Source organism: Elephantulus edwardii, unplaced genomic scaffold (assembly GCF_000299155.1).
Source record: "Elephantulus edwardii isolate Elephantulus edwardi_28Jun2011 unplaced genomic scaffold, EleEdw1.0 scaffold00037, whole genome shotgun sequence".
Lineage (NCBI taxonomy): Eukaryota > Metazoa > Chordata > Mammalia > Macroscelidea > Macroscelididae > Elephantulus > Elephantulus edwardii.
The window spans coordinates 10,017,718-10,042,522 of NW_006399787.1; the positions used below are offsets into that span (position 1 = coordinate 10,017,718).

Genomic DNA, 24,805 nt, shown 5'->3' on the forward strand with positions numbered 1-24,805 from the left:
TCTTCCCTACAGTCTGTGGACCAGAATAAAAGCAATGTTTAAGAGTTTCTCAACTCTTTTTTAAATTGTGATTTTAATGAAAGTTTACAGAAAAACTGGATTTTCATTCATTCATTGTTGCATTGGTTCCTCCCTCCCCTCCTGCACTCCGGCCAGTCCACTTTACTATTCACCTCTTATTTTAGTTATACAAATAATGTCTAATCATATATACCTTTTAAACAGTTCTTTCCTTCATCTGTTTCAGTGCGGTATTCATTATGTATCCTCTCTTTTCTTAGTTTCTGCCCAACTCCTATGTAAGTCCTGTTTTATAACAGTAGTGTTATGCAGTATTTATCCTTTTGTGACTGAACTATACCACTCAGCATAATGTCCTCCAGGATCACCCATGTTGTATAAACTCATTTTATGCGTTTTTTGTTTTCTGTGTTATGTAGTATTCTGTTGTGAATATGTCATAGTTTTTCCATCTGTTCATTTGTTGATGGACACTTGGGTTGCTTCCAGCTCTTTGCTATTGTGAATAATGCATCAATTAACACGGATGTGTATATATCTGTTTGGGTGGCAGCTCTGGTTCCTTTAGGATATATTCCTAGTAGTGGAATTGCTGGGCCAAATGACATTTCTATTTCCAACTTTTTGAGACAGTGCCAGACCTCCTTCTACAGTAGGTGCACCATTTTACACTTCCATCAGCAGTGAATAAGGATTCTAATCTCTTCTCAACCTTGCCAGCATTTGTTGTTTGCTGCTCTATTAAACTTTGCTATTGTTACTATGGTGAGATGATACTTCATAGGTATGTTTATTTGCATCTCTGAGAGCTGGAGATTTTGAACATTTTTGCATGTGTTTGCTTGCCATCTGAATGTCTTCTTTCCTCAGGTTTGGGTTTTGTTGTTTTGTTGGTTTTTTTCCCCCCAATTGGTCACTGAACCTAAGCATCCAGCTTCGACCTCGGACATGACAGAGTGAGCAGGGTTTGAACAAAACAGGGATTTTGTCCCAGAATGTTGTAGCTCAGGACCCTCATTTACAACAGCAAATGATGTCTATCTTTTTTAAAAAAATGGAATGAATAGTTGAGTCACAATTTTTAATTATTATTCCATTGTGGGACATTTAAGGAATTTTTTTCCCAATCTTTCCAACACACTGCCTCACTCCTCTTCTGCATCTCCTTCCCTTTCCTCCCCATAACTCCAAAACTCTGCTCTTTGCCTGCCTCCTTTCCACCACATCGACTCTCCCTGAGGTGTCATAAATCAACCAGGTGTGTGCTGAACAACCACCGGTTCCAGCATTGGGTTACACAAAAAGTGCCAGATCATTTTAATCAGTGGGCGTATTAGCTTTCTAGAATTGCCATAACAAATTATTACAAACTGGGTAGCTTAAAACAATAGAGACGTGTTCTTTCAAAGTTCTGAAGTCAGAAATAGGAACTCAAGGTGCTGGCAGGAACCTCCTTCTCCTGAAGACTTTAGGCAAGAATCTTTCTTTTCCTCTTTAGGCTTTTGGGGGGTCCTGGCAGTCCTTTGTATTTCTAGGCTTGTACATCATACCAATCTCTCCCTCCTTTGTAACATCATCCCCTTCTCTGTGTCTCTGTGGGTCTTCTCCATTGTTTATAAAGACGCAATTCATTGGATTTAGGTTCTACTTTAATCCAGTATGCTCTCATCTCACTCCTTAACCTATTACATCTGCCAAACCCCTAATTCGCAGTAGGGTCATATTCTGAGGCTGCAGGTGGACATGAATGGGGGAGGCAGGAAGGACATTATCCAACCTCCTTTAGTGGATTAACAGAGTTGGAAGCATCCACAGGCTGTGACTGTCCCATCTGAGCCCCAGCTCTCTATGTACTTTGGAGTCCACGTGTTCTGTCTCCACAGAGCACCCCTCATTCTGAAATCACAGTCCAAGCCCTGGCAGCGAGCTCAGTTCCGTGCTCACATTTTTCATGTGGATTTAAAACAGTGAAATATAATGAGCACAAAGCATAAGCATTCAACCCACTAAGCATTTTAATGAGGTTCAACTCGGTTCAACCCATTCCATTCCTGACCATTGTGTAAAAGCTTTTCAACCCAGAACACTTCCTTAGGTCTGACGCATATGAGCCAAGACAAATTTAGCTTTTTCTTTTCTCTTTCTTTCTTTCTTTCTTTCTTTCTTTCTTTCTTTCTTTCTTTCTTTCTTTCTTTCTTTTTAAAGCACATTAAAGTCTGGAGAGACTTGTGTCTAGGCAGGTGGTGAGCATCTTGGGCTCTGACTAGCTGGACCAGCAGTTTACCTGGGTCACTCCTGAAGAGGAAGTGTCTGGATGATAAACTGTGATTTGAGGACTCATGCTCACCCACCCTGAAAATGATCCCCATACACCTTTGCCTGTAGATACTCCCACGTGATTGACAAGGTCTGAAAAGATAACAGGCTTTTGTAAGACAGTGAAACAAAGAACTAGTCATTAAGGTTCTCCTACTAAACAGATTTAAGGACAAACTGAGCTGCTATAATGTTGTTGTTATGTGCTGTCGAGTCACCTGTGACTCATAGTGACCCTATGTACAATAGCCCTAAACCCTGCTCTATCCTGTGCCAATCTTATTGTCTCTGACACACCCACCCCCATTACCCCAGTGACTGAATCAATCCATCTCATTGAGAGTCTTCCTCTCCTGTGCTGTCCCTCCACCCTCCCAAGTGTGATGTCCAAGGACTGGTCCTTCCTTGCCACATGCTCAAAGTAGGTCAGACAAAGCTTCAGAATCCTTGCCTCTAAGGGGCAGCCTGGCTTCACCTTCTCCAGGACAAACTTGTTTGTTCTCCTAGCAGTCCATGATATATTCAAAACTCTTCTCCAGAGCCAAAGCTCAAAGGTATCAATTCTCCTTCTGTCTTCCCTAATCATTGTCCAGCTCTCTGATGCATAGCAAGTAATTGTAAAGACCATGGCTTGTATCAGGCACACCTTAGTCTCCAGAATGACATCATTGCTCTTCAGTACTTTGGAGAGGTCTCTGACAGCAGACTTTCTCAATGCAATTCATCTTTTAATTTCCTGGCTGCTGGTACCAAGAGTGTTTATTGTAAAGGCAAGCAAACAATCTGTCAACAATCTCAATCTCTTTACCATCTATCATAATGCGGCCAGTATGCCCAGTAGTGAGTCTTTGTTTTCTTGACGTTGAGCTTCAATCCATATTGAAGGCTGCAGTCCTTGACCTTCTGTAACAAGCACTTCAGGCCCTCCTCAGTTCCAGCAATCAGGCTTGTGTCACCTGCATAACGAAGATTGTTGATGAGTCTACCTTCAATCCTGATGCCACACTTCTCCGCATAGATCCCATCCTTTCAGATAATCTGTTCTGCATATACATTGAAAAGATATGAAGATGGGACACATAATAGAGACTTGAAAAATTTTGGCACAGAAGAGGCAATCCAGGTAGACAGAGTGACTCTTTAATGCATAGCCCATGACTTCCATTGCTACATCCAAGGTGACATGTTTTTATTCCAGCCTAGAAGTAAGGGCAAAGGGCAGATGAACAGTCTGCATGCATTCCTTTTTAGCACCACACTCAAGCAAGGGTTGCTTTTATTCATCGGTGCCTGGACTACCATCGTATGAATATACCAAGCAGCAAATGAGGTAGAGGCATTTTGGACTCAGCTAAAACACCTCAACATTAAAAAAACAAAGATTCTCACCACTAGGCCAATAGACAGTATCATAATAGATGGAGGAAAAAATTGAGGTTTTAATAATTTTCATGTTGCTTGGATCCATATTCAACACTCTTGGCACCAGCAGTCAGGAAATCAAAAGATGAGTTGCATTGGGAAATCTGAAGTCAAAGATCTCGCCAGAATAATGAAGAGCAACGATGTCAGTTTAGAGACTAAGGTGCACCTGGTCCTGGCCATGGTCTTCTCAATTGCTTGCGATGCACCTGAGAGATGGACAATGAATAAGGATGCCAGAAAAAGAATCTATGCCTTTGTGCTGTGGTGCTAGAGAACAGTGTTGAACATTCCATGGACTGCCAAGAAAACAAATGGGTCTGTCCTGGGGAGGGTGAACTCAGTCTACTCCTTGGAGACAAGGATTCTTTTTTCTTTCCTTTGTAACTGAACTGTATTTGTTACAACCTTTGATGTAGCAGGTGACCTGGCACTCATAAGCTTGGTTACATCTCAAAACCTGCCTTTACAGCAACAGCCGAGGAGGCGTCTACTTTTGCTGCTCTAAGCGATACCTTTTCACTGGAAAATAAGCCCTAGCTGGATGCTCAGTCCCATAGAGCTGCTCCAGTGTAACATACTAGTTTCTAGATGCCTAGGAAGAGTTGAGAACTACAGAGGGTGATAGCTTTATCAAGGTCCTAGAAGATTAAGCTTAGGTTGTCTTAACAAAGATATTTTCTTTTAAACATCAAAGTATAGCTCAACATTTCAGTGACCAAAAATGTGCTTTACTACTGAACCAGCTTAATACTTGAACACATTGAGTAGCTAAACACTTCAGACCAGAGTTAGGGTTGAGTTACACACACCTTACAACATATGCCACCTCCATCTGTGAAATTAGCCAGTGAGAAGCGAGTGAGCCACCAGCTCTGCTGGAGCACCTACGGTATGCAGTGTCACACCGCAAGCAGAAAGCAAGCTTTTCTGCCCCTCGGTTATTGTCATGCCATATGGATTCCTTTAAATGTTAACAAAAATAAAGGAGAAAAAAAACCCTTGAAAAATATCATCAGAGGGAATGAAGGTGAAGTACTGAGCACGTGTACAAGCTGGCAACCCGGGCTGGGCTTAGCTGACCTCTTCCACGTGTGACGTGTCATCATCTCCCTCCAGGGGTGAAAGACATCGCCTTGGTGACTGTAGCGCTCATGTCATCAGCAGTGGCACTGTCTTCATCAATACCTAGGCTGAGCTTGATCATCCTGTAGATCCTGTTGGTGTGAGTCTGGGGGTCCCCCAGGCTGAACTCGAGGAGCAGGAGTGTGGCCTCATACAGCAGGATGACCAGATCCTTCACAGACCTGTTCTTGTCTGCCTTGTCCTTCCGCCACAGAGTCTTGGTAATGGAGTGATCAGGGTGGATCTCCAGGAGCTTCTTGGCCACCATGTAGCCCATGGTTGAGTTGTCCCTCATGACCTGAGCCTTCATGACTCATTCCGTGTCTGCCATCCAGCCAGATGTGCTGGTGACAATGCAGCATGCAGAGGTGACCAGGTGGTTGTACACCACCACCTATTCAACTTGTTTCTCCACAGTGGCTTTCACAGTTTTGCAGAGGTTCCTAAACTTTGTTTTCTTTTCCTCCTGTTTCTTCTTCCCTTCTCATCTTCAGGAAGCTCCAAGCCCTTTTCAGTAACTGACACTAATGTCTTCCCTCAAATTCCTTGAGCTGCTGCACACAGTACTCACTGATGGAATCAAACATGTAAATCACCTCCAGCCTGTGTTTCCAAAAGTGCTCCATAAAAGCAGAGCTGGCAACCTGGTCCTTGGTTTCAAAGGTGACGTAGTAGCTTTGTTTCTGGTTTTCCTTCATCTGAGTGCAGTAATCTTTAAGGGGCACTGTCTCAAGAGGCAAGGATTTTGAAACTTCATCTCACATACTATACTTTGGGCATGTTGCTAGGAAGACCAGTCCATGGAGAAGGACATTGTGCTTAGAAAGGTAGAAGGTCAGTGCAGAAGAGGAAAGCCTTAGATGAAATGGATTGAGACAGTGACTGTGGCAATGGGGTCAGGTGTGTCAGAGACGGTAAGGTTGGCTCAGGATAGGACAAGCTTCAGAGCCATTGTTCACAGGGTTGCTATGAGTCATAGTGGACTCAATGGCACAAACCAACAACAACACCGTCCAATAAGGAGAGAATAAATGGTTGTGGGCGATCAGCACTATGGCATAGAAATCATGGGCAACCCGTAGGCTGTAGGATCGGAAGTAGCCCCTGGTTTCTCCATAGATCTTGCTACCTTGTCATTATTGTTGTGTAGCATCAAGCTGGAACTGACCCACAGTTGTCCTCTCCAGCGGTTTTCAGAGGCAGTAATTGCACAGGAGAAGATTGTCCATTCTTCTCCTAAAGAGCAGCTGGCAGATTCAAACTCGAGCCTTCAGGAGAGTTGATAGCCAGATCTCCTTCTGATATACCTGGACGAACCAACAGCAGTGCTTATTTAGGTTTTGTTAGGATCTATATCGTACTGGAGTTGGACAAAAAGTGTCTGCAAACTGGCCTTGCCCAAAAGGAAGACATTTTAAGAGACAACAAGGGGTTGACACCGGTCTTGAGTTTCCAGAGGTGCAGGTCACAGCTTCATGTGCCCCACGGACAGCAGTGGCAGGGCCAGGGTGTTGGTATAGCGAGGAGGACGAAGATGAGGAGGATGAAGAGGAGGAGCGGGAAGGTGACACTATGACAAGGAGGGGGTCAAGACTGCTCCCCATTGCCATCAGCACCCCAGAGCTGACCAAAAGGAAGGTGAAGAAGAAAAAGGCCAAGGTGTTGGGCAAGGAAGACATCTAATAACAGATAAGCAACATAGCCAAGGCCTGAGGAACCAGCCGTTGTCTTCGTTCTCTCATGACATCTTGACTCCAAGCAGAGATCAGGGCCTGCAGTGGGAGCACACACAGGACAAAGAGAACATGCTCTCTGCCTCTTCACGGCGAGCCTCCCCCACTTTGCTAAAGTGGAAGAAGAACCTTTCTAATCAGATCAACCAAAGCCTGAGCTGGGATGGGATCTTAACAGACCCAGAGGCAAAGAAAGGAAAGGATTCACATCTATAAAGTGAACCAAATGAAGCAGTACCAGATTTTGGCCCTCAAGACTTTCCACTCAGACCCGGGTGCAGATGAGACCATGCAGAACCTGCTCTACCTCTCTGAGAGGGATAGCAGGCCACCCCTTCTCAAGGATGACTACTTACACCACTTCTTTGAAGCCAGCCTGCCTCCCAAGAGCCTCAATTTTTATTTAGTTCCCCTCTGCCAGACTGAATGAAAGCCACCTTCCACACTGAAGGGGCGGGGAGCGGGAAGGAGGCAATGGGGCCACCTCTATAATGAACAGACAACAAAGTATAAAACCAGCAGGACTGGATGGCAAAACAGACACCAGGTACAGGTTTCCCTGCCAAGGGATCAAGGCATCTACGGAAAAAGGAAAAGTCTTTGGCTGCTCTTGAGGCTTAATCAGCTTCTTACTGTTTCATTAATACACAAAGTCACAGTACCAGAAAGAATTGGTGACTCTGAGCTGTTTCAAGAAGTAGCACATGATCAATAATTATAACAAAAGAAGTTCAAGCTGCACTGAAGGCATTGGCAAGAAATAAGGCCACAGGAATTGATAATACCAATAAACATGTTTCAACAAACAGCTGCAGCCCTAGACACACTTACAGCCTTTCTTTGCTAAGAAATGTGGAAGATGCTACCTGGCCAGTTGAAGATGATATCCGTACTTGTTGCCATTCCAAAAGAAGACAATGCTACAGAATGAAGAGATTACAAAATAATTATTACTACAACATGCAAATAAGAACTTGCTGAAGATTATTAAAAACACCAGTAATTATGTCAGGCATGTGCTAAGTACAGGAGGTGTTAAATGTTATCAGGCTGACTACACATCATAGTGACCCTGTGAACAACAAATCTGAACCTTGCCCTATCCTGTGCACCTTTAGAATCTCTGACATTCTCGAGCCTGTTATTATGGTCACTGTGCCACTGTGCCAATCCACTAAGGGGCATCCTCATTTTGCTGGTCTCCTCCCCTCCCCAGCATGATGTCTTTCTCCAAGGACTGGCCCTCCTGACAACATGTCCAAAGTATGTGAGATGAAGTTCCATCATCTTTGCCTCTAAGAAACCCTTTTTTTGTACTTCCTCCAAGCCAGATTTGTTTGTTCTTCTGTCAGTCCATGGGGTAGTCACTAATCTTTTCCAACACCAAAATTCAGAGGTATCACTTCTTCTTTGGAATTTGTATTTTTGTCCAAATTTCAGATGCATAAGAACCAATTGAAAATACTATGGCTTGGATCAAGAGCACCTTAGCTTTTAAACTGACACCATTGCTTTTGAGCCTGTGCAGAAGTCCTTGACCTCAGATGTCCGCAATGCAGCACTTTTTTATGTTTATTTGTTTGCTACTTTTACCATAAGTATTGATTGTGGATCCAAGTGAATTGAAGTCATTGACAAATTCAGTCTTCTCTCCATGCCAATTAAAACATGGCACGCACCTGACATATAATTACTAGACTCCATCAAGGCAATTCCACTTCATAACAACCCCTGGCGTTGCACTGTAAAATTTCTCCATAAGATTTTCAGTGGCTGGCATCTTTCAGAAATTAATCACCAGGCCTTTCTTCCAAGAGACCTCTGGGTAGGTTCAAACATCAATCTTTCAATTATTAGCCCAGCGCTTAAGAAATTTATTTTGACCACAATCCCAATACAGATACCAAATTCATTTTTCAAGGAGATCGAAAGGGAAATTGTCAAGATTATTTGAAGAGGGTAGAGATCTTGAATAAGCAAACCACTTCTGAAATACAAGAATGAAGTGGGAGATATAGCACTCCCTGACCTCAACACTTACTACACAGCCGTAGTGAGCAAAACAGCATGGTACTGGTACAATGACAGGCACACAGACCAATGGAACAGAATTGAGAACCCAGAAAAGGACGCAGCTGTCTATGCTCAACTGATATTTGACAAGGAAATAAAAATCTATCAAATGCGGAAATGACAACCTCTTCAACAAATGATATTGGCAAAGCTGGACTGCTACCTACCTGCAGAAAACTGAAACAGGATCCATGTCTCACACAATATACAAAAACTATCTCAAGGTGGATCAGAGGGAGTAAAGCCCAAAATCATAAAGTTCATCTGAGACAAATTTAGACAGCCTAGTCTATGGTATAAAGAGACTGCCAAATTAAGCCAGAAATGCATAATCTAGAGAAGATAAAATTGATAAATGAGGCCTTCTAAAGATTAAATCCCTCTGTGCATCAAAAACTTTTCCCAACAGAGTGAAAAGAAAACCTACTATTAAAAAAAAATTTTTAAAAAAAAGAAAACCTACTGACAAAATCATTTGTCAATACCATTTCAGATGAGGGCCTCATATCAAAAGCTTACAGAATCCTTCAGGGCCCCCACAAGAAAAAGGCTGATAACAGAACTACAAAATGGGCAAAAGACGTGCAAAGACTTTTCACAGAGAAAGATATTAGAATGGCAAACAGATACATGAAGAAATGCTCAAAATCACTGACAATAAGAGAGATACAAATCAAAACCACAATGAGATACCATCTCACTCCAGTAACAGTGGCAAAGTATAACAGGACAGCAAGTAATAAATGTTGGAGAGGATGTTGCAGGATAGGAACACTCATACATTGTTGACAGGATTGTACAACCACTCTGGAAAGCAGTTTGGCATTTCTTCAAAAAGCTGAACATATCAATTCCATATGACACAGCTATTCCACTGCTTGGAACATACCCTGAGAAAATGAGAACTGAGGCATAAATGAAGACTTGTACACCAATGTACATAGTATCATTATTCACCATTGCAAGAACAAGTAAACAGCCCAAATGTCCAACCACAATTGAATGGATTTAATGGAATATTACACAGCACCCAGGAGCAATGATTCTGTAAATTGCTACCTAGCTTGGGAGAGATTAGAGAGCATAATTCTAAGTGAACTAATTAAATCCCATAAGAACAAATACTGTATAAGACCATTACTTTAGAATGAAAGAATGAGTATGACGATCCAAGGAGAGGGAAGGTGGGCACAGAGGGCAGAGAATGGGGGGTAGGGGTAGGGGTTATTAATCATAAGGTCACACAATTTGATGGGTGGAAGGAGGGGTGGGTGAAGGAAATGGGAAAGATCTGGTGTGAAAAATAATATATATGAACTTTGTAAATATGTTGTTGTTATTATTGATTGCCTTCAAATCAAGCACAACTCATAGCAACACTATGAACAAAACACCTGAAGCCCCTCCACAACTATTGACGTTTATTATCAATGTTCATGAAGTCTTTGGAGGCATGTTGTTTAGGAAGTGGATGCTACCCCTTCTTCCAAATCTGTCATAATATGTTATTGTTGTTGTGCTATTGAGTCATCTGCAACTTATAACGACCCTATGTACAGCAGCTCTGAATCCTTCCCTGTCCTGAGCCAGTGGAAGGAGGAGTGGCATCCACTTCCATAATAGCTTGCCTCCAGAAACCCTATGAACCTGGAGAGAGAATGAAAGGCACCCAAGCGTCGAGGACTCTCATTCATAGGGTCGCTATGAGTCGCTGTGACTCGATGGCACTTAACAACAACAACAACACAGATTAAGACAGGCTTTGAAGCAGGAGTGGCAGCCACTTCCTAAACATGCCTCTGGAAACTATGAACTTAGAGAAAGGACAATAGTTCAATAGTTATAGAATAGGGTTAAGGTCTTTTGTTCATAGAGTTGCTACTTGAAAATTAACAACAACATAATACAAGGCCAGGTTCTTGTCTCCATTTTTGAGACTGGGTGAAGCAGCTGGACTCTGTAAGACCCGCATTCTTGTTTTGGTTGAGGGTTGGGGTGGAATGTTTGGTTGTTTTTCTATTTAAGACTCTTGTTTAGAGTCAACAAGAGCTCCTGGAGGGCCCTTGTATTTAAAAGTTGGGCCAAAATAAATAAATAAATAAATAAAAGTTGGGCCCAAGGGATTATATTTTAGAGGAACATTCTTCTAAATTGTACAGTGCTCCTCTGTCAGTTTGCTGTGCTGAGGTAATCTGGGGTTGTTGTGATGCTGAATCCTGTGCCATTGGTGTCTCAAATGCCATAATGGCTGCCCATGGTGGATAGTGTTTGGTGGATCTCCCAGTTTAAGACAGGTATGGAAGGAGTGGCATCCACTTCCTAAACCACATGCCTCTAGAAACTCTATGAACTTGGAGAAACAATGATAGTTATAGGAAGACTTCAGGTCTTTTGTTCATAGAGTTGCTATGTGTCATGCTCAACTCGATGGCAATCAACAACAACATCAACATAATCTTTACAGAAACAGATCACTAGGCCTTTCCTTCCACCGTACCACTCTAAAATACCAAGCCCTCCACTGTTGATTCTAACCCATGTCAATTTTCCATTGAGTTTCCAAGACTATGAAACTTTACAGAGAGAGGCTGCTCACTTTTCTCCCATGGACCAACTGGTGGGTTTAAATTATTGACCTTTCATTTAGCAGCACAACCCACAATCCATCACACCACCAGATTTCTATCATTCCATTAGGTAAATTCAAGCTAGCAACCTATTATATTAACAACAGAGTCACCCCAAACAAAACCCATTACTGCCCAGTTGATTTAAACTCATAGCAATCCTCCCTCTAGTTTCCTTGCTATCAATCTACACAGGAAGAGACTTCCCGGCTTTCTTCTGTGGAGTAACTGGTGAATTCGAACTGGTGACTTTTTCCTTAGTGGGGTACCACAACACCAGAGCTCCCTAGTATATAGATATTTCATCTTTAATAAATAAATTTGAACCAACTTAATTTGAACATAATTAAAATGCAAAGAGTACATCTACATCTACTTAGAGAAGTGGAATCAGGCTTGGGTTTTTGTTCCTCAAGAAAAAGAACAGCAGCAGAAGACTGGTTTCTGAGGTTTCAATCTCATTTACAATTAATTAGCTTTTGGGAAAGGACTCTTTCAGCTCTGGACCTCAACCCCCTCACTTGTAAAGGATGTGGGGAATGCGGGAGTGGAGAGACAATGATTCCTGAAGTCTTTCCAGCTCTAACATTCTGAATCCAGGGCATTCTCAGATCATAAGGGGTTAATCAAGCTGGGTTGGGACTTCTATCCCAGACTGCACCAAAGGCTTTTGTTTTCAAGGAGTCCTGGGGAGGAAGTGGGAAGGGAGCAGTCCCTCGATTTCCACTGATGTTTCTCCTGGGAGGAATGGCTGTGTGTTTGGGTATGGGTACCTCAGGGGACATCCTCCCCTCTGGACAGTGCTGCCTCTGTGACACTTCCAGTGGAGGGATGTGAACCAAGAGCTAGGGGTGAACGTCCCTGCTTAACAGCTTTTCATTTGTTTACCAAAAAAATATTGTTCCATCATAAAAATTCCCAAAATAGTTCCTTCCCTGGCCAGACTGCCTGGCGGGCGCCCAGCTTGGGAGCCCAGCCTTGCTGGAGACTCACTCTCAGGGAGGTGAAATGAACTGGGAAGGTTGGGGGCTGCAGTGTGAGGTCCACCAGCCCACAGATTCTGTAGGGTGGGACACACAGGGCTAGAACCCCAAGAATCATCTGCCCTGGGTGTGCCCTGGGTCAATTACAAGGTTTGCCCCAGAGGTTTAACTGGCTTATTTTTCATTAAGAGAGTTTCTTTTACTTTGGGGGGGGGGGAGAGGGAATGGGTGTGGAAGGGTTCATCAACTGGATGTAAAACAAAGACTTTACTACCAGAGTGCTCTTTCTCCTCCTTTATGGCTGGCTTTCTCATCCCAACATTCTCATCTTAAATGCAGCTCTTCAGAGACTTTCTTTTAAAGTCTTCTCCCCAAAATGATCCATTAGGGTCTCAATTATACAATCTTGACTTCTGTCTTTTCACTTAGGAGAACTTATCTCTCTTCATACTTACAAATAATAACATTGATTTTTGCCACAGTTTGAAAAATCCTTTAACAGAGAGCATCATCAATACTTATCTCGTGTCCCAACCATAATAGGTGATCAATAAGTATGTGGTGAGGGGAGAGGATGGGCCAGGGCAGGGGTGGGGGAGGAGCGGTGTCATCATAGAGTTGCACAATTTAATGGATGGAGGTAAAGGAAATGGGAAAGATCTGGTGTGAAAAACAATGTATACAAATTTTGAAAGTACACCAGAATAAAATAAAAAAATTATTTAAAAAGTAAAAGGATGCGGTAGGTGAATGTTACCCCAGACTTCTAGTGGCCTATCATCTTTATAAGGAGAAAGTAACATGAAAGAAAACCCAGGTCATCAATAGTGGCTACAAGCTGTTTCACCACCTCCAACTTCTAATACACATTGGCTGGAGGTCACTAAGTTCTATAAAGACCTGGGAGACTCATGGCATTTCCACATTTTACTAATATAAAGTTCAATGAGATTTAATTGCTGAACTCAATCCTAATGATAGTGTCTGCTAGATATTATTGAATACTTGCTATATGTCAAATACGCAAATACTTCTTGATCTCAACCCACTGAATCGTCAAAATGTTTCTTGTAAGATGGGTACTTTCATCATTCCAATTTTATAGAATTATTCATTTATTTGACTGACTCTCAGGAAGGCTGAACAATATATCCAAAGTCTTACATAGCTCACAAGTATCAGAATTAATATTTCAGCCCATGTGGATCTGACTCCAACAGCCTAGTTTGAATTCCTCTGCCTTCCACATGATCACCAGAGCCAGATAAGTCACCCATGAGGCCACATGGTGCAAAATTAATGGTATCTTTTTTTCTTTTTCCCCCTCCATAGCAAAGAGGAAGAGGAGGGCAATAGGCTATATCTGGAGAAGTTCTAAGATACCTGTTTTTAGTTGGAGATGAATGAGTGAGGAGAAGGACCAGTCAAAATGCTTCCACTCCAGCCCTATAGCTTGGTTCTTTTCCTGTCTCTTGTTGCACATACCATGGAATGTCAATAAAAAAAAACCCAAATCAATCTGTCTTGGAGCAAGTATAATGAGAGTACTTCTTAGAGGCAAGGGTGATAAAACTTAATCTCACATGCTTTGGACATGTTATCAGATGGTACTAGTCCTTGGAAAAGAACATCCTGCTTAGATTAGCACAGGGCCAGTGAAAGAAGACCCTCAACAAAATAGATTTATATAGTGACTACAACAATCATTCTATTCCATTTCACAACTCCTAATGTACACTGGCAGGAGGTCACTAAGTCCTGTGAATGTCTGAGGACCTTGTGTCATTTCCACATTTTACTAATATAAAGTTCAGTGAGATTTAAGCATCAAACTGTAGGGTGCTTTCACAACTAGAAATTATGAAAAATTTAAAGGAACATGTGAACACTGATATTCTAGGCATTAGTAAGATGAAATAGACTAGTTCTGGGCACTTTGAATTAGAAAATCATACGGTGCATTATGTTGGGAAGAGAAAATTGAAGAAGAATGGTGTTGCAGTCATAGTTAGATAATTTCAAGTTCCTAAAATCAATGTTGTGAGTGATAGAAAATTGTGCATACAAGGAAGATCTGTGAATACGGCGATTATTCAAATGTGTGCTCCTACAGCTAAAGCCAAAGAGAAGGGAATTGACATTTTTTTGCCAAGTCTTGAAGTCTGAAGTTGACCAAACATGCAATCAAGATGTAGTAATGATAGCTGGTGACAGGAATGCAAAAATGGAAACAATGAAGAAGGAATGGTAGTCATAAAGCATGAACTTGGTGACAGAAATGGGACTGAAAATAGAATGATCAAATTCTGCATGTTCAGTGATTTATTCATTGAAAATACCTTTATTTAAAAAAAAAACACACAGTGACTTTGCACATGGACCTTACTAAATGGACTGCATAGGAATCAGACTGATTTCACCTGTGAAAAGAAACATTGGAAAAGGCCACGAGCAGGCCGTAGAACAGAAAGTTCTCAGTTACTCATATGCAAGTTCAAATTGAGGCCAAAACAAATGACAAGTCTACAAGAACCAAAATATGATCTTGAGTCTATTCCACTTGAATTTCAAACTGATCTTCAGACTATATTTGAAGCATTAAATACCAATGATCAAAAACCAGATGAGCTGTGAGATGACATCAAGGATATCATCCATGAAGAGAGCAAAAGTTCATTACAAAGACAGAAGAGAAAGATAAAACCAAAATGGATGTCAGAGGAGACTCTTAAAATTGCACCACAGCATCAAGGAACCAAAACAAAGAGAAAAGATGTGGAAGTAAAAGGCTAAGCAGATTATTTCAAAGGGCAGTTTGAGAAGACAAAACAAAGTATTACAATGGAATGTTCAGAGAATTGGAACTGGAGAATAAAAAGGAAAGAACTCACTCTGCATTTCTCAAAATGAGAGAACTGAAAAACAAATTTAAGTCCAGAGTCACAATATTGAATGATGCTATGAGTAATATATTTAATGATCCAGGAAGCATCAAAAGAAGATAAAAGAAATACACAGTCACTGTACACACACACACACACACACACACTCAAAGAATAGAAAAATAAAAATTTCAGGAAGAATTATCTGAACAAGAGCCAATGATATGAAGGAAGAAGTTGAAGCTGCACTGGAAGTGTTGGCAAAAAATAAGGTTCCAGGCATCAATGGAATACCTATTGACATGTTTCAGCCAGCAGATGTCGATACACTCACCAGTCTATGCCGGGAAATTTGGAGGACATCTTTCTGGTTGACTAACTGGAAGATATCCATATTTGTTCCCATTCAGAATATGGAAACTATTGAACAATATCATTAATATTACAAGAAAGCAAAATCCTGATGGAGATCATTCAAAAACAGCTAGAACAATACATAGAGAGGACACAGCCAGATATTCAAGCAAGATTTAGAAGAGGTCATGGCACCAGGGATAACATTGCTGATATCTGATGGATCTTGGCTAAAAGTAAACAATACTAGATGGATGTCTATTTATGCTTTCTTGACTATGCAAAGGCATTTGACTGTGTGGATCATAACAAGTTATGGGTGACAATGAGAAGAATGTAAATAGCAGAGCACTTAATTGTGTTCATGTGAAACCAATAACCTATCATGTAAATAGACCAAGGGAATACCACATGGTTTAAAATTGAAAAAGAAGTGTGTCAGGGTTGTATCCTCTCTCCATAAGTTTTCAGTCTGTATGCTGAGCAAATTATTCAAGAAGTTGGACTGTATGAAGGAGAATGTGGCATCAAAATTGGAGGAAACCCTACAACCAGGAGAAAATAAAAATAAATTAATGGGACCTTCTAATAATCAAATCCCTATGCAACTCAAAAAACTTCTCCAGGGGAGCAGTGCTGGACAGGAGCAATGCAGACTGGAATAACACCAGACCTGGAGTGATGCTGGAGAGCCAGTTGCCAGGCGTGAGCAAAACAGCTAGAATTTGAGTGAGATCCCCACGTGTGTCCACCCAGAGTGTCTGCTGCACACGCACCCACCCAGAGTGCATCTGCATGTGTGCCCTGCATGTGTTACTACCCTGCACCAGTGCCTGCCCTGTGAGCCTGTCTCCATATTCCACCTTTTATCTCCTCATGTCCAGTCAATTAACTGTTTTGGTCTGCCCTAACTGCAACAGATATCTGACAGAAGAAGCTGCTTTCACAGGCCCTGAACTGAAAAATCCCTTGGGTCAGAAGCTCAGAGAGAAACACAGGCAAAGTAGCTGCTCGACCCTCTTTTGGAGTAGTGACTTCAGATCAAAAACCTATCACTGCCTAAGGCATAAAAAACTCTACCACAGCAATGTCATGTAAGAAGCAGGCTACCTCACACCTTCCACAAGCCCAAAGAAAGGCATCACTCCCAAAAAGTGACACAGTATCAATGGATTTTCTGAAGCCAGAAAGTCTGATGGAACTCACTGAAAAAAAAATTTAAAAGAACAATGAATATTTTCAATGGGTGAAAGCCAAACTTGAAGAATTACAGGACACTGCAAACAAAAACCAGAAGGAACTTAACGCCCCCCCCCCAAAAAAAAACCAACGAATTCAGATAAAACAAATGAGGCATTAGTGGCATTTGAAAAACAAGAACCCACAATGCAAAATATGAAGTCCAATGTTTCAGATGCTGTCAACATGATAGAGTGATATATGAACAGAGTTGAAGAGATGGAACACAGAACCAGTGAAATAGAAGATAGAATTTTCACCACTGATATGCTAGAACAAAAAGCAGAATCAAAAAGGAAGGAAAAAGAAGAAAACCTAAGAATAATGTGGGACACCATCAAGAAAAATAACATGTGCATCATCAGAATCCCAAAACAGGAAAAAGCAAGTAAAGGCACCAAAAAAAGTTGTGGAAGAATTACTAGAGGAACACTTCCCAAGCATAATGAAGAATGAGAGAATATATATTTTCAGAAAACTGGGCAAACACCATATAGAATAGACCTGAAGAAAAACGCAAAGGTATATCATAGTCAATTTGCCAGAACCAAAGATAAGGAGAGAATTCTGAAAGCAGCAAGGGAGAAACAAAGAGTAACCTATAAAGGAAAGCAGATAAGATTAAGTGCCAATTTGTCAGCAGAAACCATGTGAGCAAGAAGACAGTAGAATGACATATATCGAGCACTCAAGAGCACAACTGTCAACCAAGAATATTGTACCCAGCAACATTGTCCATCAAATATGAAGGAGAGATCAAGATAATCCAAGGAAAACAGAACTGAAGGGAGTTTGTATAAACAAGACCAGCATTGCAGGAAACACTGAGAGACATCCTTCTTACAGAGATGCCACAGAAAGCAAGATGGACCAAAGTAACTAGCAACAATACCAAAAAGAACTCAACAAAATGATAGCCATAAAACCTTGCCTCTCAATAATCACACTGAATGTGAATGGTTTAAATGCACCACTGAAGAGAAAGTGTAGCAGCTTGGATAAAAAACCAAAAACCATCAATATGCTGTCTACAAGAGACACACTTGAAAAGTAAAGGTAAAGAAAGACTAAAAATAAAAGGGTGGGGAAAATATACCAAGCAAATGGCAACCAGAAAAAGCAGAAGTAGTAATATTAATCCCTGAAAAAATAAATTTCAATGCAAAAACCATCACAAAGAACAAGGAAGGTCACTACATATTGCTTAAAGGGTCAATAGAACAAGAGGACATAACAATAATAAATATCTATTTACCAAATAATATAGCTGCAAAATACATAAAATAAACATTAACAAAACTGAAAAAGGAAATAGATAACACCAGTACAGTAGTTGGAGACTTCAATACACCACTCTCAAGAAAAGACAAAACTACCAGAAACAAACTCTACAAAGATGCTGAACAATTAACCCACACAATAAACCAATTCGATCTCATAGATATTACAGGCTAATGCACACACACAAAAAAGCACAGTATATCTTCTTCTCCAACATGCATGGAAAGTTCTTGAGAGTAGATCACATTTTAGGCCACAAGGCAAGCATCAATAAATTTAAAAATACAGAAATAATACAAAGCATCTTCTCAAACAACAATGCTATAAAATAAGAAATTAATAACAAGAGGATAAAGGAGGAAAAAAACATACATTTGGAAATTGAACAACACCTTACTTGAACATGAGGGAGTACTAGAAGAAATAAAAGTGAAATTTAAAAGTTTCTTGAAACAAATGACAATGAAAATACAACTCACTAAAGCCTCTGTGAAACAACCAAAGCAGTAATCAGAGGTCAATTTATGGCAATAAGCAAACACATCAAAAGACAAGGGGGAAAATGACCATTTATTCTCTAGTCCAACATCACAAAAAAAATCAACAAATTGAAAAATAACAGCAAGAAAACCTGACAACCTCTTAAGAAAACTGAAATCATAAAATTAGGGAAGAAATAAATTAAATAGAAAACAGAAAAACAATTGAAACCATCAACAAAACTAGGACTTAGTTCTTCAAAAAGGTCAATAAAATTGATAAACCACTAGCAAAACTAAAAAAAAGAAAAGAAAGAAAAAGAAAAAAATAATCCAAATAAAAAATTAAATGGGCAATGTCAAAACAGAACCAAATAAAATATAAAGGCTAACATTGGAATATTATGGAAAAACTATACTCAAACAAATATGAAAACTTAGAGGAAATGGATAAATATTTAGCAATTCACAACCTACCAAAACTGACATAACTTGAAAGTGAATACCTGAACAGACCCAATACAAAAGAAGAAATTGAAAAGGTAATACAACAACTTCCAGCTAAAAAAAAAAAAAAAAGCTTTGGACCAGATGGTTTTACAAATGAATTTTATCAAACATTCAGAGAAGAACTGTCACAAATTCTACATAAACTATTTCAGAAAATAGAAAAAAAGTTGGAATTCTCTCAGTTTCATTCTAGGAAGCAAACATATCCTTGATACCAAAGCCAGGTAAAGAAACCACCAAAATAGAAAATAGAAAACTATAGGCCAATATCTCCCATGAAGACAGATGCAAAACTCCTGAATAAAATCCTGGCAAGCAGAATCCAACAATACATCAAAAAAATAATTCACCATCACCAAGCAGGATTCATAACAGGTTTGCAAAGATGGTTCAACATAAGAAAAACAATCAGTGTAATTCATCACATGAACAAAGCAAAGAACAAGAACAACATGATCCTATCAATTGATGCAGGAAAGGCCTTTGACAAAATCCAACAGCCTTTCCTGATTAAAATACTCAACAAAATAGGATTAGAGGGGAATTTCCTCAACATAGTAAAAAGTATATATGCAAAAACGAAAGCCAACATTGTTCTCAATGGAGAGAGATTAAAGGCATTCCCTTTGAAAACAGAAAGTAGGCAATGATGCCCACTATCACCTCTCCTATTCAATACTGTATTGGAAGTGAGGTATCCAAATCAGCAAAGAGGAGGTAAAATTATCTCTATATGCAGATAATATGATGTTATACTTAGAAAACCCTAAAGACTCAGCAAGAAAACTACTGGGCATAGTTGACCAATTCTGCAAAGTGGCAGGATACAAGATCAATATATAAAATTCAATTGAATTTCTCTACAGTGACAAAGAGAACACAGAACTGGAGCTAAGAAAAACAATAACCATCACAATACTTTACCTGGGAGTAAAGCTAACCAGAAACACAAGCAAAGGACCTTTAAAAGAAAGTTACATTACTACAAGAAACAAAAAAAGACCTGGAGAAATGGAAGAATATACCTTGCTCTTGGATAGGAAGACTCAATATTGTGAAAATGACAATATCACCAAAGGTAATTTGCATGTTCAATGCAATCTCAATACAAATATCAATTCCATTTTTCAATGAGATGGAAAAGAAAATCTACAATTTCATTTGGAATGAAATGAGGTCTGAATAATCTAAGCACTCCTTAAAAAAAAGGGAGAAACAAGGTAGGAGGCATCTCACTCTCTGATTTCAAATCCTGCTATATGGCAGTGGTGGTCAAGACAGTGTGGTACTGGTATAATTACAGACACATAGATCAATAAATTTGAGAACCCAGAAATCTACCCATGGTCAACTGATTTTTTACAAGGAGATAAAATCAGTTAAGTGGGGAAACAATCGTTTTAATAAAGGGTATTGGAAAATTATCTGCAAAAAACTCAAGCAAGATCCACACCTCACACCTCACACAGAAACAACTCAAAGAGGATCAAGGACCAAGGACTAAAACAGAAGACTATAAACATCATTAGAGAAAACCATGGAAGAACTCTACAAGCCCTAATCCACAACATAAACAGTCTTCCAAGCATCCTGAAAAACCTACAACCAGGAAAGGATAAAATAGATGAATGGGACCTTCTAAGAATAAAATCCCTATGCACATCCCAAAACTTCTCCAACAGGATGAAAAGGGAAGCCACAGACTGGGAAAAAGTATTTGGTAACAACATGTCAAATAAGGGAATTTATAAAACACTTGAGCACCACAACAAGATAAAGGTAAACAATACAATTGAAAAATGGGCACAGGATATGGACAGACACTTCACCAAAGAAGACATTCAGATGGTGAATAAAGACATGAAGAAATGTTCAAAATCCCTAGCTCTAAGTGAGATGCAAATCAAAACAACTATGAGATATCATCTCACCTCAATAAGAATAGCAAAATTCAACAGAGCAGCAAACAACAGATGCTGGCGAAGTTGCTGAGAAACTGGAACCCTTATTCACTGTTGGACAGTATGGAAGGCAGTATTGGCACCTTCTCAGAAAGTTGGAAATAGAAATATCATTTGACTCATCATCTACTACTGGGAATATACTCTAAAGAAACCTGAACTGCCACCCAAGCAGATATATGCACACCCATGTTTATTGCTGCTTTGTTCACAATAGTAAAGAGCTGGAAACAACCCAAGTGCCCATCAACAAATGAACGGATAGAAAAGCTATGGTATAGTAACACAGTGGAATACTATGCTGCACTGAAAACCAAGGAACTTATTTAATATTATACAAAATGGGTGACATTGGAGGACACTATGCCGAGTGAAATATCTCAGTCAAAAGAACAAATACTACATAATGTCACTGTTGTAAAACAGGACTTACACTGGGGTTAGGGGGGGGGAAACTAAGAAAAGAGGGGATAAATAACGCATACTTCATTGAAATACATGAGGGAGATAACTGTTTAAGAGGAATATATGATTAGATATCATTTTCATGACAAGAGTCCAGAATAAGAGTTGCATAGTAAAGTGGATGGGGCAGGGAATTGTATAACAATGAAATAATTTTTTTTCTTTTCAAAGAGAAAAGTGAACTGGAAGGAAGAGTGAGTAAGGAAGTAAAATGTGCAAAAATGAATGAATGGAAATCCAAAGTGAAGGAAGATATGGCAGTTGCCCTACTACCCCAAGCTGGATCACTTCCTGAGAAACTTGATAACACCTGAGCTGGTCACATCAAAAACCAGACCAGACAATGGATCCTGATAAGAGTCTGAGCTTGAAAAAACAAAAAAAAACTAGAACCTTATTTAATTAACATGCCAAATTCTGAGAAGTACCATCTTAGTCCTCCCCAGGGCCCCTAATAAAAAAGAAACCCCCCCAAACTGCCCGGGCGCCATTTGGATCCTGTCTGCATGCTATGTGGCTGGGTCACTTGGCGTGCCTCTCAGACCACGCAATTAAAGGCCTGTTCATTTTTTGGGACCAATTCCTTTCTTTATTTCTCTCCCTCACACCCTCACACTGTTTTTTATATCTAATACAAAGTCTCTATAAACTTTCACTAAAATTTCAATTAAAAAAACCTTATCCAATAGGATAAGAAGGAAACCCACAAACTGGAGGGGGGGGGATATTTAGCAATAACATAGCTGATAAGGGACTTATTGATAAAATGTATAGAATACTCCAACACCTCAACAAGAAAAAGGTAAACAACCCAATCACCAAATAGGCACAGGACATAATAGACACTTCACCAAAGAAGACATTCAGATGGCAAACAAATACATGAAGAAATGTTAAAAATCCCTAGCTATTAGATAAATGCAAATCAAAACAACTACAACAGATCATCTCACCCCAGCAACAATAGCAAAGTTCCTCAGGGTAGCAAACAACAAATGCTGGCAAGGTTGTAGAGAAACTGGAATTATTATTCCCAGCTGGTGGGAATGTAAAAGGGTAAAATTACTTAGGAATGTAATCCTGGGTTTTTTAAAAAGTTCAAAGTAGACATATCATTTGACCTAGCAATTCCACTACTGAGAATATACCCTAAAGAAACCAGAGCCACAACTCAAACAGATGTATACACAGCTATGTTTGTTGCTGCATTGTTCACAATATCAAAGAGGTGGAAGCAACCCAAGAGCCCAATAACAAACAAATGGATAGAAAAATGATGACGCTTTCACACAATGGAATATTATACAGCATTGAAAAAAACAATGAACTTGTAAAACATTATGCAACATGGGGAAGCCTCAAGGACATTATGCTGAGTGAAATATTTCAGTCGTAAAAGGACAAAAACTGATTGACGTCAGGGTTGGGAGGAGACTGAGAAAGATGGGTTCAATAATGTATACTGCATTGAAACAGATAAGGGAAAAAACTGTTTTAAAGGGATATGTGATTAGGTATTTTTGTCATGACAGGAGTCCAGAGCAAAGGCTGCATAGTGGAGTGGACCTGGGGGAGGGTTTGTAAAATAATGAAAGAATTTTTCTTTTACTTTTCCAAGAGGGTAGTGTACTGGGGGGGGGGGGGCGGGGAGGTTGGGAGGGGAGAAAAGTGCAACAATGAATGAATGGAAACCCAAAGTCTCCGTAAATTTTCATTTAAATTAATAATAAAAAGATAAAAAGGACAAATACTAACACTGCTGTGATAAAATAAGACAGAAGGGTGGAGGTTAGCAGAGAATAGGGAAAGAGTGGATAATGAAAACTGCATTAGAACAGATGAGAACTCTCTGAAAGGAATATATGATTAGACATTATATGTATAACAATAATCTGGAACAAGGATTCTTTGTAGGGTGAGGTGGGGAGGGCAAGGGAAGGAAGAAAATGTGCAACAGTGAAAAAAATTTTTAAATGAAATGTTACAACTAAACTTAAAAAAAATTAGAGGAAGATTCATCAATAACTTGTGCTGTATAGATGACACGATCTTGCTTGCTGCAAGTAAGGAAGACTTAAAGCACTTGCTCCAGAAGGTCAAAAAACACAGCCTTCAATATGAATTTCAAATCCAAAGTCAAGAAAACAAAAATTCTTACCACTGGATCAATAGGAAACATCATGATGGAGAAAAGACTGAAGTTGCCAACTTTTTCATCTTATAATCAACACTCTTGGTACCAACAATCTGAAAATCAAGAGACTTATTGCACTGGGAAAATCTGCAGAGACCTTTCCAAATTATTGAGGAGCAAATCTGACTACTAAGGTGCATCTGATTCAAGCCATGATCTTTTTGATCACTTGATATGCATCTGAGAGTTGGACAAGGAAGAAGGATGATGGAAGAAGAATCAATTCTTTTGAATTGTGGTGTTGGAGAACAGTACTCAATATTTCATGTACTACAATAAAAACAAACAAATATGTCTTGGAGAAAATGAAGCCAGGGTGCTCCTGGAAGGTAAAGATGATAAAGCTTCTTCTCACATACTTTGGGCATGTTGCTAGGATAGGCCATCCTTGGACAGGGACATTGTGTTTGGGTCAGTGGGTCAGCAAAAGAGAAGAAGAACTTCAAACAGGAAGATTGACACAGTGACTACTGCGATGAGATATAATGTATCACAAAGTGTGAGGATGGCACAGGATAGGACAGGGTTCAGATCAGTTGCTCAAAGGGTCTCTATAAGTCATACTTGATCCAGTGGCATCTAACAACAAAAACAACAATCATGAGGATAATGAAAGAATTGACAAGGTTTTAATCTATTATTTATAGGGTTGCTATGAGTTGTAGTGGACTTAGTGACACCTAACCAAAACACCAACCTAAAAAGAGCAAAAGCCGAAACAGAGAAATGACTCAGAATCAAGCAACAAGTTCATCATCACAGATTACCCTTCTCTTAAGTACTTCTGAGCCTCTAGTCTGGGTTTCTAAGCTCGTGTGGGCAATCTCACAGTCTCTATCAAAGAGCTAACATGGACCTACTCTGTTCCTACTACCAATCCTATGAAGGCTTTCTTAGTCCTGTGTGAAGTGGGTATAAACTCATTCTTTAAAAAAAAAATATTGCTCTATGAAGATCACACAATGTTGCTTGCACAAAATGAAGTATAATTGAAACAATTATGGCTGAAAATTAAAGACTACAGCATTCCTCATAGGATTATACCTCAATTGCGAAATGAAAATCCTCCCACCTAGACCGATAAACAACATTATGATAAAAAGATAAAAGATTGGAGGAGGGCGGTCGTTCGGGTTAGGT

The 24,805-nt window shown here is 39.9% G+C and overlaps 1 pseudogene; it reads right to left on the bottom strand.

Annotated features, from left to right (window-relative positions):
- Positions 1–4,833: 4,833 nt before the first annotated feature.
- Positions 4,834–24,805, bottom strand: part of LOC102869416 — a 55,647-nt pseudogene continuing 35,675 nt past the window's right edge.